This window comes from Hevea brasiliensis, chromosome 3, assembly GCF_030052815.1.
Source record: "Hevea brasiliensis isolate MT/VB/25A 57/8 chromosome 3, ASM3005281v1, whole genome shotgun sequence".
Lineage (NCBI taxonomy): Eukaryota > Viridiplantae > Streptophyta > Magnoliopsida > Malpighiales > Euphorbiaceae > Hevea > Hevea brasiliensis.
The window spans coordinates 83498533-83519396 of record NC_079495.1 but is presented as its reverse complement, the minus strand read 5'-3'; the positions used below and the strand labels follow the sequence as shown (position 1 = coordinate 83519396).

At 36.4% G+C, this 20864-nt stretch overlaps 1 non-coding gene across 1 annotated transcript; it reads left to right on the top strand.

The window, feature by feature from the left end:
- Positions 1 to 1061: 1061 nt before the first annotated feature.
- On the top strand, positions 1062 to 1168 carry LOC131178915 (small nucleolar RNA R71). The gene has a single exon (XR_009147922.1). It is a non-coding gene; the product is annotated as a small nucleolar RNA R71 (small nucleolar RNA).
- Positions 1169 to 20864: the final 19696 nt, after the last annotated feature.

Sequence of the window (20864 nt, the reverse complement as noted above, 5' to 3'; positions counted from 1 at the left end):
CTTCTCTTCTCTTCTCATCCAATCTATTTCTTTTCTCATCCAATCTATCTTGTTTAATTGCATCAAGTAAAGGTATATTCACCTCCACCTTCCTGAAAGTCTCCAAAATTTCTTTCTCTTATTCTTCTTTCTTCATCTTGGCCAACCTACAGGGGAATGGAGGAAGAACAAAATTAGTAACCTTATTCAGTTTAGGTTCAGTACTTACCTCAACTTCAGATTCTTTTGCTCCTTACTTCTTCTTTTTTATTGGCTCATGTGGAGTCTGATTATCAACTTCTTTCCCACTCCGCAATAGTATAGCACTTGCATTTTCTTTGGGGTTCATGACTGTTTGTGATAGAAGCCTTCCAGAACCTTGAGCTTTTAGGTTACTCACAGATGAGGCTAACTGACCAATCTGCCTCTCTATGTTTTGAATGCTATTTCTAGTCTCCTATTGAAACTGTTGTGTATTGTTAGCCAAAGCCTTAATAATTTCATCAAGTGACATACCTTGATTTGAGGGAGGTGGAGGTGGAGGTGGTTGATTCACTTGTGGTCTTTGCTGCTGGTATCAGTTTTACATCGGTTGATTCCCATAACTCAGATTGGGATGATCTCGCCATCCAAGATTATAAGTATTAGAAAAGGGATCATACTTGCATTGTGGTTGTCCATAATCACCTACTGCATGCTGTCCATAATTTTCGACTGCATTAGCATGTTGCATTGATTCATCCTCTTGTAATGCAGGACACATGTCAGTAGCATGATCCGAACCCGAACAAATTCCACATACCTTAACAGTTTGCATGTTCCCTACAGCCAACTGTCTCACCAAAGAAGTTAAATCAGAAATTTGTTTCTCAAGGTTAGATGTACTTACCTCATTAACCTTCACAGGTGTGTGATCCATTCTTATTCCAAACTGCTGAGAATTTGCTGCCATGTTAGCAATCAACCTCCTTGCCTCTTCTGGTGTCTTATCAACCAAAGATCCTCCACTAACAGCATCTATCACATTGCGGTCCATTAGTAGAAATCCCTTATAGAAATACTGAATCAAAAGTTACTCACTTATTTGATGATGGGGACAGCTTGCACACAGTTTCTTAAATCATTCCCAATACTCATACAAGCTCTCTCCATTGTATTGCCAGATGCCATAAATTTCTTTTCTTCTATTGGTAGCATGGGAAGCAAGAAAATACTTCTCCAGAAATATCTGCTTCATCCCATTCCATGAGTTGACCGATCCGAAAGGAAGGTAATACAACCAATCCTTAGCTGTGCCTTCCAGTAAGAAGGGAAAAGCTCAAAGCCTGATTTGATCCTCTGAAACTCCTTGAGGTTTCATGCTGGAACACACAACATGAAATTCTTTTAAATGCTTATGTGGATCCTCACCTACAAGACCATGAAACTTAGGCAACAAATGGATTAGTCCAGATTTTAACTCAAAAGCAACATTTAAAGCAGGGTATTGAATACACAAAGGCTATTGGTTTAGATTAGGGGCAGCCAACTCTTTCAAAATCCTAGCAGCCATGGTTTCATTTTCAAAATTTGAATCCAAATCTGAATCCGAGCTTCACTCCCTTGGAGATTGGACTCTTTCAGATGTACTCAAAATCTGCCTAGCTTGCTTAGCCAATTTTCTCAACCGTTTAGCTATTTTTTCTACTTCTGGATCAAAGATTAACTCACCAGATTGAGAAGTTCTTGTCATAAACAAAAAGAAATCAAAGTAAAAATAGAAAAATGCCCCCAAACCCTAGAAAACAATCGAATTTGGCCTCAAGATAGGATTTTTTGGTCTTGATTAGAATGTCATTTCCTTCAAAATAGGCATGGGCCGCCCTCCAAATTTAAACAAAAATCTGCTGATAAATAGTAACTGCATAATTTTTTTTCCAAAAACTTGAAAATAGCAACACTTCACAAACAAAATTAATAACAGAATACCCTAACAAAAAAACACAAAATCCAATAAATTTCAGTCCTCGGCAACGGCGCTAAAATTCTTGATGGCTGTCGAATCCACCAGAAATTTAATTAACCGAAATTACCAGTTGTGAAATATTTTCTACAATAAGTGGTAAATCCAGGTCAAACCCTAGAGACTAAAATATTAAATTTTATGCACTTGTGTAATGGAAAAAGAAACAAAGGTCGGGGGGGGGGGGGGAGGGGGGGTAATTCGCAATCCAAAGAAGAAATAAAAAATTACGATATAAAATTAAATAAGAAACTCTCAAATTAAACAAACTTTAGTACAAGGTAATTCTCATTCCAAAGTATTGATTCGATCATAGACAAAAGAAATACAATTATCTCTTATTGAATACTTAATGTAGATTTACCAAATAGTGAGGTAAACCCCTGACTTCCCTGTACCCATCAATTCGAGCCCAGCACTCTTGTTGACTCTAATTATTAACTGAATTGGTATTAAGCAATCCTCATCAAGTTAATAATTGCTTTAAGAATAGGAAGTAGTTAAGCTGAACAATAATTTATGAACCATAAATAATTTAATTCACCCTATTGTTTCCTTAGGTTATTATCAAAAACTAGGATCATAATCAGTAAAACCTAATTACTACTCATGTTCAATCTTACACAACAATTATGGATTATGAAGATGAACTAGCAATTGATCACATCAAACAATTAACTAATAGGCCTTTTTAGCAAATCATTCAATAGATCAAAGATAATAAAATCAAAAAACAATAGATATTCAAAAAGACATAAATTAAATTAAGAACCTGATCTCACAAATGAAGCAAAAGAACTTGAATCCCTTAAATTAAATTAAAAACTTAGCCACTCATGTTCATGGCTTACAGAAAATTAAAGAAGAAATCTAAAATAAGAGAATGGAGAATCAAAGTGTTTTTATGGAGAACGAAGGTCTGAATTGCATGTGTTTTGGTTGTTGCCCAAAGACATATTTATAATCAAAAACCTAATCCCAAAGATAGGGACCAAACTAGAAAAAGTTTTGAAATTCAAAAGATAGATTTTCAGTCTGCATTCACATTTCTGAAATCAAGGCTAATTTTTAGCGACTTCCTTTCCGAATTTGTCTTTGCTCTCTTCAGGAAAGTTGTAGCTCTATTTCTTAGCTTTCCAACGGGTACTCATTCACCCAAATCCGAGGTTTATAGCCCAAGTTATGGCTGAAAAATTAGGACTAATTCAGACAGACAGTCCAGCCCATAGTGACGACTTCATTACTATTTTTCACAATTAAAATGGCCTCATCTTGCATCTAGCCCTTCATAGAAGTTGTAGAGGCATCTCTTAAGGTTCAATTGGGCTTAGGTTTGCTTCATTTGGACGTTTGGAACTCCAGATACAAAATAAGAACTGAAACTAGTCGTGCCACATCAAGTCTGGGCTTTTGCAATAGATCCATATTTCATTTTGTCAACCTTGGAGACTGATTTGGGCTTTAGTCCCTCTTTATCATTTGTAGTGCTCTATCTTAGCTTTTCAATGGATTAAACAGAAATTAATTTGGAGACCCACAACTTTAGAAACATCTGAAAAATACAGCAAAGGTTAAATACTGAAAATTTCTCCATTTAACACAATTATTCCAACAACTATCTAAAAATATGCCTAAATGATAAATATACTTTAATCAACTGAATTGTGCATAAAAACACACTAGAAATACTAAATGTGATGGGACTAAAATTAATAAATTATGCACTTATCAGTGTCCCATCGGAAGTTTCATTATTGTATTGTGTACTGTGCACGATGATTCGACCTCCCCGACCATAGGGAGTTAGAATCCAGATTCGACCACCCCAACCATAGAGAGTTAGAATCGCCCCTGAAGATGGCCTTTTCGGATTAGTCTTGCATAGTTTGTGAGATAAAGAATGGGTTTTGATTGATAAGAAATTGTGATTTTAAATGAGATTGTGCACAATTGATTTTGTTAAAATAATTATTTATTTCTATAATTACAGGAATTATTTGTATTGTTCAGTTATGATTTGACAAATTGAAATTTTGATCAAGGTTATTTTAACAAGTGACTATTATTATTGGCAATGAAAATTTTGACATTTGGAAATTGGTTAAGTTTCAAGATTTCATAATTTTTGGTATAATTATTGTCAATGTATATTGTATTACATTTTAAATTATAGTTGTGCACCACTGAGTTCACCATTCAGCGATAGCTTTATATGCTGTCGCAGGTGAGAGTATTGATAGAGCAGTTGAGTGCGATTCCTGTAGCTGCACCTTAAAAACTGCTTGTGACTAGCTATTTGCCTGGTTTTACAACCCCGCAAGTGCACGAATCGCTAACAAGTAATAAAGTGATAAGTAGAGTATCATTCCCACGAGGACCTTTATTTAGCAAGTACCAATCTGGACGGTAATTTTGACTGTTTAGGCTATCGAATATTTAGGGAGTGAAGTTTGTTAACTTTAAACACTAGAATAGTAAGCTTAAAATGAAGCAATATATTTTTAGAACAATTATGGAGTTAAGATTTCACACTTGAATCTTATTAGGGATGTTATCTTGTTTATTTACTGAATTGAGGATCATTTTCGTTGATGGAAATTAGCCCTAAGTTATCCTAAATCCTCTCTGAAGGCATCTAGGGTTTATTTTAATTAACTCAAACCCTACTTTCGTGGTGATCAAATTAATTAAAATCCTTTAAGACCTTTGACCAATTTTTAGGTTCCACAAAGGTATCAGCCTATGTCTAAGTGGGTACCATCACATAGCATGCATTAGGATCACAAGAAATTAAATCAAGAAACGAATCTCAAATCCAGTGAATAAAACTTAATGTTCATTCATAATAATAATTACAAGTATTACTCTCACAAATCCAGAATAAGGAAACTACTCACTCATGATGAGTTCAACAAACATCATGATAAAAGGTAAAAACAATAAAAGAAGATCATGTAAAAGAAATAAAGCAATAGAAATCTATTTAGGGAGATGAAACGAAGGAAGCAAAGATAGTTTGCAGCTTTGATCTTGTGGAGCTTCAGCTGGAAACTTTTTTTGGTACTGATGTGGAGCCCGACAGCAGCAGCCTTCAGCAGTACTCCCTGTGACCGTCCCCTCTTCTGATATTTTCTTTTTTATTTATATTAGTTGATCTAGGGTTAGGTCACTTTGAGTCCAAAGGGCCTTAGGAGTCTCATTTTTATTCAAAAACAGGAGGGCAATTCGAGTTATAAAATTGGCTGCAACATAGTACACAGCCTGTGTGTCACTATATGGGTCCCGTAATGTAGGGCCGTGTAACTTACTGGAGGAGAATTGGGAAATCTTATTTTGGCACAAAAAGTTACATGAGTCTGTGCCAATTACACGGGCCTGGTTACAGGGGCCGTGTATTGTTGCTCCCATAAGGTTCTTCAAGCTTGCGCTCGGCAGAGACTTACCCGGGTCCCTATAGATTACATGGGTCTACTTACACAACCTGTGTACCAGTGTTTCTCATCGATTCTCTTAGCTTTCTTCTGGTAGAGAGTTACATGGGTCTTAGGCTTTGTTTACACGACCCGTGTACTTTGTATCAGCAGCAATTCTCTATATCTTAACTCCTCCAAGCTTTCCTTTGTACTTTTACACTTCTGGGGCTTCACCCAAATACCTGAAATGATGTAGAAAACATGGAATTAAGGGCTTTACAATAAAAATTATGAAAACTAATGAAATCAACTATTATGCATGAAAATGCTTGCCTAAATGCTGTGAAATAGAATGCAAATGTGCTTTAAAACATCTATACAATTCAAATGTATCAAATACCCCCAAACTCAAACTTTTTCTTGTCCTCAAGCAAAGCAAGACTCTGTTTTAAGACACATTTTTGGGGATACTTAGGAATACAACCATCAGTTTAATAAGCATAGAATTGAACTCCTCAAACCTTCATACCAATTTTCCTCTTTCAAGGCATAAGGGTTCTAATAGCTGCCTGTTTGGAACTTCACCTCATTTCATGGTGTTTCAACTAATTATTCCTCTATACAAGACCATTAATAAGCCACAAACAACCTGATTTATTAGGATAGAATTAAGAAACACTAACTCCCCCAAATCTGCCTCTTTCGTGAGTAATTGAGATGAAGTATTTCAATCCCAACTCCATAGGCATATCTTAATTTTCTATCTCCACTAATGTAGCATGTGCTTTTTCAAAAGATCAAAAGGTCTTTAAAAGGGTTGTAATGGGGCTAAAGGGATAATGACTTGGTTGCCAATGAAAGATTTTTAGGGGATGCAAATATAAGGATAGCATGTATGCATAAAATCCAAGTATACTTAGTTTGTTTCTACATATTTTGCATGAAGAGGAAAGGCTTTTGGCTTTTTATATTGCCAAACATGCTTCCATGATACTTATCTTGGGACTTCTTTTCTTTTTCCTTTTTGTCCTCTCCCGCAAACTCATTGCTTTTGCTGGGTTGGAAAGGCAAATTTTTCTTTAGTTTCAATTGCACACTCGCATTCTTTCTTGAGTTCGACATCCTCTCTTCATTTTCTTTATGCATTTGCTTCCTCAAAAGGGTATGGTAGGTGTTTAGGTTAGGGGCTAGGTAAATAACATGGGTCAGCAATAAATTTTAAAGGATGAACATAGGCTTCAAGTTGGCTACAAGGGATATACATTTTAATTAGGGGTGGCTAAGGCTTAGTGAAGCTATATCAAAGAATGCCTTAATCATTTCTTCATCAAGCATATGCTAGGATTTTGCCTTTATAGGTCCAAGAGATATGTTCTAGATCTAGTGAGGCAATTTTTAAGTTTGCTTGTGTTTCAAAAATTATTCTCCTAATTTTGCAAGTTCAATGTGATAAATTAATAGTTATGAAGAGGTTTAACTAGTCTAGTTTCATTAAAGAGATTAGTTTCTTCACAAACAACATGTTAGAATCCCTTTTTGCCTATCTAGATACTTTCATTCCTCTATCCTGTGGAGTACAATTATTAGCTTACTAAAAATTTGGTTATAGTGCTAAGTTTCACAATTTAAAATTCAAAAATTGTAAAAAATTATCAAAAATTTTGATACCCAAGAATAATGCTGCTAAATTTAAACAATACAATGATGTGCATGTAATAATATGCAAGTGCAAATGTATCCCCCCATAAACTCAAACCAGACATTGTCCTCAATGTTAACATAATGTGCAAAATCAGAGTAAACGCACAAAAATTTTAAGGAAGCATATTATTTATTAAGCATGGTAAATTTTTTAAGATAAAGCAAATAAAAGAGACTTATGGTTGCAAGTTAGGACTAGGGCACGTAAGATATTACAATAAAGATCCTATCCTATAGTTCTAGCTCTAAAAGGCCTCTAATGATGATGATGGTGATACTGGTGATCCTTACTCCTCTTCCTCCTCATCCTCTTCATCTAGTTTGTCTATTAGCATGTCCAGCTTGTTGTGTGATTCTTGGAGGCTGTCCTCGATAGCTCACATCCTGCCGTATATTGTGGTCTCCATGCATTGTAGGTATGCGAAGACCAGATCTATCGGTGGTGGGGTGTATGGGGGCACTTGAACGGGGGACTCTTCTAACATCCGCCCTTGCCCTTCTTCTTAAGGCTATGAAGTCTCACCAGGTCCCTCTCTTACCTCGTCTCTTCGAGGGATGGTGTTTCCTTCGGCATCCACCAAGTAGCATGTGTTGCCCACCTTCTTACATATCCCCATGGATATGCAGATAGTTTGATCAATTCTTGATGTTCCAATAACAAAGCGCAGTCTGTGATGTCCTGGAACGAAGCCAAAGTGGAGGGCAATGGTGGTGATAAGCTACCAAGTACAATGTGCCTGATAAACTGATGGCAGAGGCATCGGAAATGGTTGCATAAGAAGAAGTCGGTGCTGCACCGCCGTCCGATTACCATGCACCACAAAAAGAAGAGCTCGCTGGCATTGACAATGCTAAGGCTATCGCCACGGCCCATGATAGTGTGGGCATGCGAATCGATGCATGTATCGTAGTGCTGGACTAGTAATGCTCATGGATTTAAATTTGCTGGAGTTGTACGGCTCTGTATTTGGTGCAATGGAATCCCAAAAGTTGATGTTGTTGTACAGCATGTGGTTCCTTAGGATCTCTTGGTGGCCGACACTGTCAAAGCCGAAGATAGTGTTGAACTCGTCCATGTTCATTACCCGGTCTACACCAAGTAGGCGAAACTCAATTCTGCCCCTATCCTCCCCGTCGGTAGGCCATAAGTTGGCCTTGAAGCTGCCTGAAAATTCCAGCATTGTGTCTTTGTAGGCTGGAAATTGGAGTTGGGCAAACCTTGTCCACCTAATGCTGTCAAGTAGCCCATTGATTTCCTCTTGCAACCCGATTTGCTCCAAAAGTGGAAAATCCATGTATTTGGTGAAGGATATTTTTTGGGCATGAAGTTGGGTGCACATTGCTTTGTGGGCATCATTTCGAAATCCCTAAGGAATAGAGATTTCGGGTTGTGGGGCGAGTTGTGGCTGTGGTTATAGTGGAGGGGGTGCTTGTTGAGATGGTTGGGGAGTGGCTACCCTTGTTCTTGGGCATTGGGTTAGAGGCTGGGGTGGAAAAGGTGAGGATTCTCCTCTTTACCAGGAAGAAGAGCCGATCCTTCGTGCAGATCTCTTCGCAAGAGCCATGGATGAGTTTTTGGGAAGGAGAAAAATAGGATTTTTGGTGAAAGGAGATGAGATTTGAGAGGTTTTTATAGCCTAGGAAGGGAGGAGATAAAGGGTTTTGTGTTTATGAAGGGTTTTAATGCTAGGTGTGCATTTAAAGAGCTGTTAGGACTCTTCGTTTTGCGTGTTTCGCACCCTAGGAGTTGCGTTTGTGATGAAATACACGGGTCATGTATCACTATACGGGTCTCGACATGTAGGGCCGTGTAAATTTCTGCTCAAACTTTTTGAAATCTGTCGTAGTACACGGCTCATGTAAATGAGCTCTGGGACCCGTATAACTTTTGGTTTCTCAAGTTTCTTTATTGGATTTGTTACACGGCCCGTGTAAAATACAAGGAGCCCTGTGTAACCTTCTGTCTCTTAGTTATTCTGCTAGAGACATTACACGGTACGTGTAAATTGGGCTATGGACCCGTGTAACTTTCTGTCTCCCAAAGGGTTGAGATTGCATGAAATTTATGGATTTTCAGAAAGTTACATGAGGCATGTAAAACTAGTACACGACCCGTGTAATTTTCTGATTTTTCAAAACTTTGGCAAATGAAAAGTTTTATCATCACAACACATGAAATGGATGTAAAGTTGAGTAATAGAGCTACTTCCTTGGTTTTTTCCAAATTCCCTTTTGTGGTTTTGACTTGGTGATTCCTTCCCTCTCTTGATCTCTAGTCCCCTTTCCAAGAAATTCCTACAAAGTGAAATGCTAATGAGTATAAAACAAAAAATTCAATACGGAAAAGAAAAAGAAAAGGAAAGTTTAGAAAAATTTTGGGTTGCCTCCCAAAAAGCACTTGTTTATAGTCTTTAGCTGGACTTTACTTGTTTATGGTTTGTCAGTAGGAGGATTGAGAGTGTAATTAACTCCCGTTTCTATGGGTTCTCCCTGAAAGTAAGGCTTCAGCCTTTGCCCATTGACCTTGAATGTGCCTGAGGTTTCGCTCCATACCTCTACTGCTCCATGTGGAAAGACTTGGGTGACCTTGAAAGGTCCGGATCATCTTGATTTAAGCTTCTCCGGAAAGAGTTTCAATTGAGAGTTAAATAAGAGGAAAAAATGTAACACCCTAGGCAAATCCCACATTGGCAAAACACGAGAGAGATGCTGGGTTTATAAGTTGGTGGTTTGTAACCCCTAGTGACGCATTTTAAAACCGTGAGGGCTTTGGCTTAGAGCGGACAATATCACTAGTGGGCCGGGCCATTACATTTGTGGTATCAGAGCCAAGTACGGTGCATGGTGCGAGGACGCACCAAGCGAAAGCTGGTGGGCTTGTCACGACCTAGGGATGGGGTTGGGACGTGCTTGTTCAACCAGCTACGCAGTGGGGTGGAAACTTCATGTCCCGCATCGAAAACGGGAAGAAAAGATTTGGGCTATAAATGTGGGAGCCTTCCTCACCTGGTCAGCGTGCTTTTGGGAATGAAACCTCCCAAGAGACAAATCCGTGAGGCCCACGGGCCAAAGCAGACAATACTAACTGGAGAAGGATTGGGCTGTTACAAAAAATCTCCTTCTTTTATCTCTTTCCTTGCTATGCGCCTATCATGCCATCTTTTGGTTTTTTCCTTAAAGATTTTGGCATTTTCATATGCATCCTGTCAGATTTCTTCCAATTCATTCAGTTGTAGGAGCCTTTTCTCACCAGCAGCTTTGAGGTCAAAATTTAGGATCTGAATTGCCCAATAAGTTTTATGTTCAAGTTCAACAGGGAGATAACATGATTTTCCATAAACCAGACAGAAGGGTGTTGTGCCAATTGGGGTTTTATATGCAGTGCGGTATGCCCAAAGCACATCATCTAACTTTATGCACTAGTCCTTTCTGGATCTGTTTATGGTTTTCTCCAGAATTTGTTTCAATTCCTTGTTTGATATTTCTACTTGACCGCTGGTTTAAGGATGGTGAGGTGTGGCCACCTTGTGAGTCACTCCATACTTTTTTCGTAGTGTTTTGAATTGTTGGTTGTAGAAGTGACTTCCTCCATCACTGATTATTGCTCGTGGTGTGCCAAATCTTGTGAAGATGTTTTTCTTAAGGAACCTTGTGACAACTCTAGCATCATTGGTTGGTGTCACAATTGCTTCTACCCATTTTGATACATAATTAACTCCAACCAGAATATACTTGTTTCCATAGGAAGAGGGAAATGGGCCCATGAAGTCTATTCCCCATACATCAAACAATTCTATCTCAAGTATACCATGCAGTGGCATTTCATTCCTTGTTGAACTATTACCTGTTCTTTGGCATTGATCACAACCTAGCACAAAGGATCTTACATCCTTAAACAGATGTGGCCAGTAAAGCCCTACTTGCAAAATTTTTGCTGCGGTTTTTATGGTGCCGAAATGTCCTCCATATAGTGATGAATGGCAGTGATAAATGACACTTTCCATATCTTCCTCTGGTATGCATCTTCTTATCAGCCCATCATTACATCTCTTGTATAGTAGAGGTTCCTCCCATAATTAATATCTTACATCATGTAGGAATTTCTTCCTTTGTTGATAAGTCATGTTTGGAGGCAGTATCTTGCATACAAGAAAATTAACAAAATCAGCATACCATGGAGCTTTGGAGAATGCAAGTAATTATTCATCAGGAAATGAATCATCAATTGGTAGATCTTCGAAGTCCTCTATGTATTCCAATTTTAGTATGGAAACATGGTCAGCTACTACATTTTTGGATCCCTTTTTGTCTTTCATTTCAAGGTCAAATTCTTGCAAGAGTAAATCCATCGAATCAGCCTTGGTTTTGCTTTCTTCTTATTCAAAAGGTATCGGATTGCAGCATGATCTATGAAAACAATGACTTTGTCCCAATGAGGTAAGATCTAAACTTGTCCATTGCAAACACCACTACTAGGAATTCCTTTTCTGTTGTGGCATAATTGATTTGCGCATCATCTAATGTCTTGCTAGCATAATAAATAGCATGGAGCTTTTTATCCTTTCTTTGCTCGAGCACTGCTCCAACTGCAAAGTCGCTCGCGTCACACATAACCTTGAATGGTAGCTCCTAATTCGGTGGCTGCATTATTGGTGCTGATATCAAGGCTTCTTTTATCCTGTTAAAGGAAACAAGGTAATTTTCATCAAAATCAAGGGAACATCTTGACTTAACAAGTTAGTAAGTGGCTTAGCTATTTTGGAAAAGTCCTTGATAAATCTTCTATAGAATCCTGCATGTCCCAAAAAGTTTCGCACTCCCTTGACTAATGTTAGTGGTGGCATATTTTCAATGATCTCAATTTTTGCCTTATCTACTTCAATTCCTCTTTCTAATATCAAATGTCCCAGAACTGTACCTTCCCTTATCATAAAGTGGAATTTTTCCCAATTTAGGACAGGGTTTGATTCTTCACATCTTTGCAACACCTTAGATAAATTAACTAGGCAATTATCAAAAGTAATTCCATAGACAGAAAAATAATCCATAAAAACTTTCATGATACCTTAAATATAATCAGGAAAGATAGCCATCATACATCTTTGAAAGGTAGTAGGGGCATTACAAAGACCAAAAGGCATTCTCCTATATGCAAATGTTCCATAGGGACAAGTTAATATTGTCTTTTCTTGATCTTCTGGGTGAATAGGAATTTGAAAGAATCCCGAATACCCATCTAGATAATAGAAATAGGAGTTTTTGCCAATCTTTCTAATATTTGGTCAATGAAGGGGAGAGGGAAATGGTTATTTTTGGTTGCACTGTTTAATTTTCCATAGTCTATGCACATTTGCCAACCAGTGACTACTCTAGTAGGGATTAGTTCATTACTTGCATTTTGGATAACAGTTGTCCCTGTTAGTAGTATGCCCTAGAGCATATCATTTAGTATGTATCTTGTACATATTTTTATTAATAAAAGGCATTTCCACTTTTCCGTTTACATAATATATTTATGTGTAATAGAAAAGGTCCATTGATATTTTGTTAGAAATATTATTCTTAAGTTGTTAAGAATATGAGTGACAATATTTCTAGCACAAAGTATCATAAATAGGTTCACAATCGAGGATACTTCATAATAAGGACATGACTTATCTAGAAAGATTGTATTCATGTTTGTTCCCAAGTTATTTATATGAGATATAAATAAGATGGAATGGTGAGTCTCATGCCATATAACAAACATGATAGGCACTTATAAATGATAAGTAGGTCGAACGTGACACTTATGACAAGCACATGGAGTTTACTCTTGTCAATGTTTTGTCATAAATCATATCGTGCATATAATCTTTAGACTGAGATAGCACAGATTATCTTGTATATAGGCAGGTTGAGTTTGATACTGCTTTCATACTTATACTGTGTATGGGTATATGGGCATGTGTTGGCTCCTACTAGTTATATATGGAGGTAGGTGTTGATCAAGATGGAATCTGTTCCTCTAAGTAAATAGAGATAAAATCCTATGTTCATTTAATTGTTCTTGATGTTTCAAGTTCTGGCCAGACAGATAGATTTATTCAGAAAAGAGTTTCTGATGAGAAAATCTTTTTAATCAAGAACTGGAATTAAAAGAGAACATAATATTCATAGCAAATGGAGTTTGACATAAACCATGACTCCAGCTTGAGTTGGGATTTTGTAACAGAGAGATTCTAGTGCATGGTAACATATGATTATAGGTTCATTTAAGGTAAACCTTATTATTAATTGGGTGGCCATGGCATGCTATGCTAGGTGTTAACCATGGTCCATGAGGTTCATAAAATGATTTAGAGAAATCATTTATGGTAAGAAAGAGTTCTGATGATATTAAGAGTTGATATCATGTCTCATTGCCAATTAGTGATGAGCCTAGTAAGTCACACACATACACAAGTTATCACCTAATTAAATATGATTTAATTAATTAATTAAAGACTTCAATTGATTAATTAAATAGGTTTGGTTTGCAATTAGTTTGCAAAGTCCCTAGCATGACTTGAAACCAAATCTAGATTATTAGATGTATAATATAAGTTAAATTTATATTTAAAGTGTTTAAATATGAATTTAATTAATGAGAAATTAATTAATAGAGATTAATTAATTAATTTATATTTGATATAAATTAATTAGAAGAAGAAAAATAATTATTTTGGGTTGAGAACTCAAAATTAAGACACAGGGGCATTTTGGTCATTTTGCAGTGTGACACGTGGCACCATGAGATGGTGACACATGGCATAACACATAAGCTTGCCAAATGTTTTTTAATCATGTAAGATGATTAAAATCAAGATTAAATATAGGTTTGACACTTGGCACAATGTGATTGGGTCACTTAAACCTAGAGCTAATCAAAGGGTGACATGTGGCAAGGGTTTAATGTGTTAACCTAGCTATTTAAGTGTTGTTATGAGAAAATAAAATACAACCAGCAGCCACACTCCTTTGTCACGCCATTTTGCAGCCCTCCCTCTATTCTTCTTCATCTCTCATCAATTCAAAGAGATTAGCCATCAATCTCTTGAATTAAGAACACTAGAAATTGTTTCTAGTGTCTTGTTTACATCTCTAATCTCTTAAAAGGTAGAACTTGAATTTCTAATTAATAGAAAAGGCTTTAGAAGCTGTTCAAGGGCTGCCATAGGTGTTCTTGGTATGGACAAGCTAGAGGGACAACATCTGGTGTCTTGAAGACGAATCTCAAAGGCGCAAACACGCTGCAGTGCATCAAGAGGTTAGTGTAATCGTTCTTGATTTAATCTAGGGTTCTAAAATTAATCTGATTAATTTTAAAATCTTAAATGGCAAATACAGATCCAAAAACATATTAAAAGAGTTTTAATATGTTGTTTATCATTGAAATCAAATAGATAAAAATAAATCTTGCATGATGCATGTGACCCTAGGTGAAAATTTTTGAATTCAATGGTATAAACTTGTGTTTTTCACGCTTCCGTTCCATCAATTGGTATCAGAGCCACTATATTTTCCATTTAGATTGTTTATTATATGATTTAATCGTGTGATTTGATCATGAGATGATTGATCCATTGCTGGTTGGATCAAGAGGTGTGGCGGCATGCTTGATGAACTCCAACATGGTGCGCATGGCTTTAGAAGATCATGGTGCGCATGGTTGTTATTAAATTCTGCAATTGTTGCATGATGAAAGGTTCATCATATGACTAATTAAAATGTTTAATTAGGATTTTTAATCACACATTAAATTATGATTCAAATCAAAATTTTAAAAATTGTTTGAATGTGATTCAAATCTGAATTTTAAAAGTTGTTTGAATGTAATTCAAATCTGAATTTTTAAAGTTGTTTGAATCATATTTAAATCTGATATTTAAAAATTGATTGAATAAAATTCAGATATGATTTTTTAAAAAATGTTTGAATGTGATTCAAATCTGATTTTTTAAAAAATGTTTGAATGTGATTCAAATCTGAATTTTTGAAGTTGTTTGAATGTGATTCAAATCTGAATTTTTAAATTTGTTTGAATGAGATTCAAATCTGAATTTTTAAATTTATTTGAATCATATTCAAATCTGAATTTTTAAGTTGAATATGAGATATTCAATTTAATTTAAGTATGTATGTTTTATTTAATTGTTAAATAGTGATATGCATGATGGATGATCATGGACTATAAAAGACCAATGTGATTGGATTTATTTCTTTTATTTTTCTTTGGAATTGTAAATTAATTAATTTATTTTAATTTATTTTGGGCATGTATTATTAAGTTTGTAATAATTTTTGGGTTGTAATTTCATTTATTTAAGTTCTTGTAAATTCGCCTTGGTATGCCAAGGATTACTATGTAATATTGGATTGCAAGAAGTTCAAGGAGGTCAAGAGCATTGGTGGGACCAGTGGGAGGAATTCAAGATCAAGTGTTGATTATGTACTCCTTCAGCAACTCTTGTAAAATGAATGAATGAAATGCACCTAGGAATGCCCTGATTCAATTCTTGGTGGCTCAGAATTGAATCCCTTAGAAAGTCCATGATCATACCATATTTACTGCTTATCCATGAATGCATGAGATTTATGGGAATGTATGCAATTATATGATATATGCATGCTAAATGGATAATGTGCAAAGTGAGACCTTAATAGTAATTAGAATGACCATAAAATCTTCCAAACAAATGATTAAGTTGGAAATGCTATAATTAAAGTAATTATAACATAGGCCCTCCATTGGGGCAATTATTTTAAGAAATTTTAAATAGTTGCATGAGATGCAATTAATTTAAGAGATTTTCTTAAGAATAATTGTTAAGCATGAGATGTTGTAAATATGTAAATGGTTTGGTGGCCAATATTGGATGTACCTGAGGACATTAAAATTATTTGCATAATTACTGGCTCAATGGGATCAACTTAACTAATGCAAGATAAGTCAATAATGGATGTACCTGAGATTTTGAGCATTAGGGGCTAGGTAAAGGATTGAACCTCACATGAGATGTGATGGGCAAGGAGTTGCTCACTTATAGTTTATTGTAATTCCAATAATGGATGTACCTGAGGATGATCAATAGAATTATAAGAATTCAATCACCCACTAGAAATCCATCCAACTAGGATTTCCGTTTCCTACTTTGGAAGTGTAGGATTCGCTAAGTTAGTGGGAGGACCAATTTGATTAAAAGACCATAATCATTTTTGTTAATTACATGATACATTTACTAATTAATCTAGTTATTTTCTGCAGTTAATTTTCTTATAAAAATGAGCACAAAACAACAACCACCATCTAATATCCTTGCAAGCATACTTGATCACAATAGGTTGACTGGACCTAATCTGTCTGATTGGCTAAGAAATTTGAAACTTGTCCTGAACCTTGAACATATAGGATATGTTCTAGATTCAAATGTTCCTGGTCCCTTACCTCCAGAGGCCACACAAGAGGAACATGATACTTTGGACAAGTGGAAGGAGCATGATATGAGAGCTAAGTGTTACATGCTTGCTTCCATGAGTAATGAGTTACAGAAGCAACATGAGAACATGCATAGTGTGAGTGAGATCCTCCTTCACCTACAAGAGTTGTATGGTGAGCACAGCAGGAATGCTAGGTATGAGATATCTAGACAGCTATTCCGTATGAGGATGTCTGAGGGACAGAATGTTGGGGATCATGTCCACAAGATGATTCGGCTGATTGAGTAGTTGGAACATCTTGACTTCAACATGGATTTCCAACTACAGACGGATTTGATCCTTCAGTCCCTTCCTGAGTCTTTTGGGAATTTTGTGACAAATTTCCATATGACTAAACAGGAATGCACCTTAGCTGATTTACTCAACATGCTGGTTATTGCCCAAAAGAATATGCTAGGCAATAAAGGAAAAGAGGTAGCTTTGGTTGCATCTTCTTCTGCTGGAAAGTCCAACAAGAAGAAGGGCAATAGGAAAAAGAAACCTCAGATTCCTGGTCCTTCCAAGAAAATAGCTAAACAGAAAAGGAAGACTAAAGCTGATGGAGGCAAAGGAAAGTGTTTCGACTGCCAAAAGGATGGGCACTGAAAAAGGAACTGCCCAGAGTATCTTGCTTCTCTGAAGGACAAGAAGGATACACCTTCGGAAGGTATGTCCATTTCTTGTTATTTAGATTCTGATGATACTCATAGTTCATCTACAGCTTGGGTTTTAGATACTGGTGCCAGTTCTCACATTTCTAATGATATGCAGGAACTAGCAAACAGTAGCAGCTTGTGTTCTCAAGATATTAGAGTCCGGATTGGCAATGGCTCAACTGTTGAAGCTTTAGCCATAGGATCTAAATCTTTTTACATGTTTAGACATGTTTTGTGTTTGGATAATATTTTATATGTACCTGATGCTTTTAAGAACATCATTTCTATTTCTAGTTTGACTAGAAATGGCTATGAATTTCAGTTCACTGATGATGTTTGCAATATTTATTTTGGAAATAAATATGTTGGTTCGGGTTATATGAATGATGGTCTTTATTATTTGGATAATAATGACAAACACAAATTGAATGCAAGTGATCTAAAAGAATGCAATGCCATGGTGAAAACCAACTCAAGTTCAAAATATATTTGGCACTTAAGGTTATGTCATGTTGCAGAAGATAGGATTGCAAAATTGGAGAAAATGGGGATTCTATCCTCATTGGGCTCTGAGCCTACTCCAACTTGTGAATCTTGCCTTGTGGTAAAATGACTAGATCACCCTTTATTGGACAAGGGCTAAGAGTGAAAATATTTTGGAGCTAATACATAGTGATGTATGTGGTCCATTTAAAGAAATGGCTAGAGGGGTTTTCATTATTTTATTACCTTTATCGATGATAAATCAAGGTTTGGGTATTTGTATTTGATGAAATACAAACATGAATCTTTTGAAAAGTTCAAAGAATTTAAATCTGAAGTAGAAAATCAAACAGGAAAGAGTATTAAAGCTCTTCGATCAGATCGTGGAGGTGAATATTTGAGTACTGAATTTGATGAATACTTGAGAGAGCATGGCATTGTTTCTCAGTTGACTCCTCCAGGAACACCACAACTGAATGGTGTATCTGAAAGGAGAAATCGTACCCTATTGGATATGGTACGTAGTATGATGAGCTATACTGATATGCCAATCTCCTTTTGGGGATTTGCATTAGAATCAGCTTTGTATATTCTGAATAGGATTCCATCAAAATTAGTTTCTTCCACACCTTATGAGATATGGCATGGAAGAAAACCAAGTCTTAAGCATGTTAAGATTTGGGGTTGTCCAGCTTATATCAAAAAGCTGAACACTGATAAATTGGTGACCAGATCAGAAAAATGTCTATTTGTTGGATATCCAAAAGATAGTTTTGGATATTATTTTTATTTGCCTACTTCACAAAAGGTTATGATAAGTAGAGATGCCACATTTCTTGAACAACAGTTTGTTCAAGAAGGAGGCAAAGGAAGGCAAATAGAGTTAGAATTGGAGAATTCTGACCAACCAATAGATCAGATGGATATAGATCCATCTAGTCAACCAATACCCGTTGATAAAACATCTACAGCTGTTCCTCGTAGAACAACCAGGGTATCTCACCCACCAGTGAGATATGGTTTTCTTCATGAAGAAGAACAAGAGTTGTCTACTCATGAAGAAGTAGATCATGGAGATGATCCACTTACCTATGAAGAAGCTATATCAGATATAGACTCTTCAAAATGGATTGAAGCTATGAAATCCGAGATTGATTCCATGTATAAGAATCAAGTTTGGGATCTTGTTGACCCACCTGAAGGTATTATACCTATAGGGAACAAATTGATTTTCAAGAAGAAAATTGGTTCTAATGGAAAGGTAGAGACCTATAAGGCAAGGCTAGTAGCGAAAGGGTTTCGCCAAAGGCAAGGAATCGACTATGAGGAGACTTTCTCGCCTATTGCCAAGCTTAAATCAATTAGGATTTTATTAGCAATAGCTGCATACTATGATTATGAGATTTGGCAGATGGATGTCAAAACAGCTTTTCTCAATGGATACAATGAAGAAAACATTTTCATGGAACAACCTAGGGGATTTGAATCCCAAGATGGTTCCAAGGTATGCAAGCTAAAGCAATCCATTTATGGGTTGAAACAAGCTTCGAGGAGTTGGAACATCCGTTTTGATGAAGCCATTAAATCCTTTGGTTTTATCTAAAATGAGGATGAGCCATGTGTATATTAGAAGGTTAGTGACAGTCCTATCACTTTCCTTGTCTTATATGTGGATGACATACTGTTGATGGGTAATGACACAGGTATGTTGACGACTATAAAGGTATGGTTGTCAAATACATTCTCCATGAAAGACTTAGGGGAGGCAACCTATATTCTTGGGATTCGCGCCTATAGAGATAGAGCGAAAAGAATAATTGGTTTATCCCAAAGTCTATACTTGGAAAAGGTGTTAAAGAGGTTTAACATGCTTGATTCCAAGAGAGGATTGTTACCAGTGAGACATGGTATCCATCTTTCTAAAGAGATGTCTCCAAAGACACCTGAAGAAAGAGATAAGATGGCCAGGATTCCATATGCTTCGGCTATTGGAAGTTTAATGTATGCAATGTTGTGTACTAGGCCGGATATCGCATATGCTGTTAGTTTGACTTGCAGGTATCAATCCAATCCAGGTTTGGAACACTGGATAGCTGTCAAGAATATCCTTAAGTACTTGAGAAGAACTAAGGATTTATTCTTGATTTATGGAGGTGTAGACTTGTAATTGGATGGTTGTACTGATTCTGATTTCCAATCAGATATCGATGATAGAAAGTTTACCTCTGGATATGTGTTCATTTGTAATGGAGGCGCAGTTAGTTGGAAGAGTTCCAAACAGAGCACGACTGCAGATTCCACTACAGAGGTTGAGTATATTCTCGCATCGATGTCGCAAAGGAAGTCGTTGGATAAAGAAGTTCGTGACAGAACTTACAGTAGTTCCTTCTATTGAGTCAGCAGTTCCACTACACTGTGACAACAATGAAGTAGTCATACAGGCTAAGGAACTAAGGTCTCACCCAAAATCCAAACACATAGAAAGGCACTACCACATTATCAGAGATATAGTTGGGCAAGGCGATGTAGCCATGCAGAAAATAGCATCAGCTGAAAATCCAGCTGATCCATTCACTAAGCCTATGTCACGCACTCGCTTAGACCGACATCTTGAGAAGATAGGTCTAAGACATTGTAATGAATGGCTCTAGTGCTAGTGGGAGATTGTTAGTAGTATGCCCTAGAGCATATCATTTAGTATGTATCTTGTACATATTTTTATTAATAAAAGCCATTTCCACTTTTCCGTTTACATAATATATTTATGTGTAATAGAAAAGGTCCATTGATATTTTGTTAGAAATATTATTCTTAAGTTGTTAAGAATATGAGTGATAATATTTCTAGCACAAAGTATCATAAATAGGTTCACAATCGAGGATACTTCATAATAAGGACATGACTTATCCAGAAAGATTGTATTCATGTTTGTTCCCAAGTTATTTATATGAGATATAAATAAGATGGAATGGTGAGTCTCATGCCATATAACAAACACAATAGGCACTTATAAATGATAAGTAGGCCGAACCAGTGACACTTATGACAAGCATATGGATTTTACTCTTGTCAATGTTTTGTCATAAATCATATCAGTGCATATAATCTTTAGACCTGAGATAGCACAGTTAT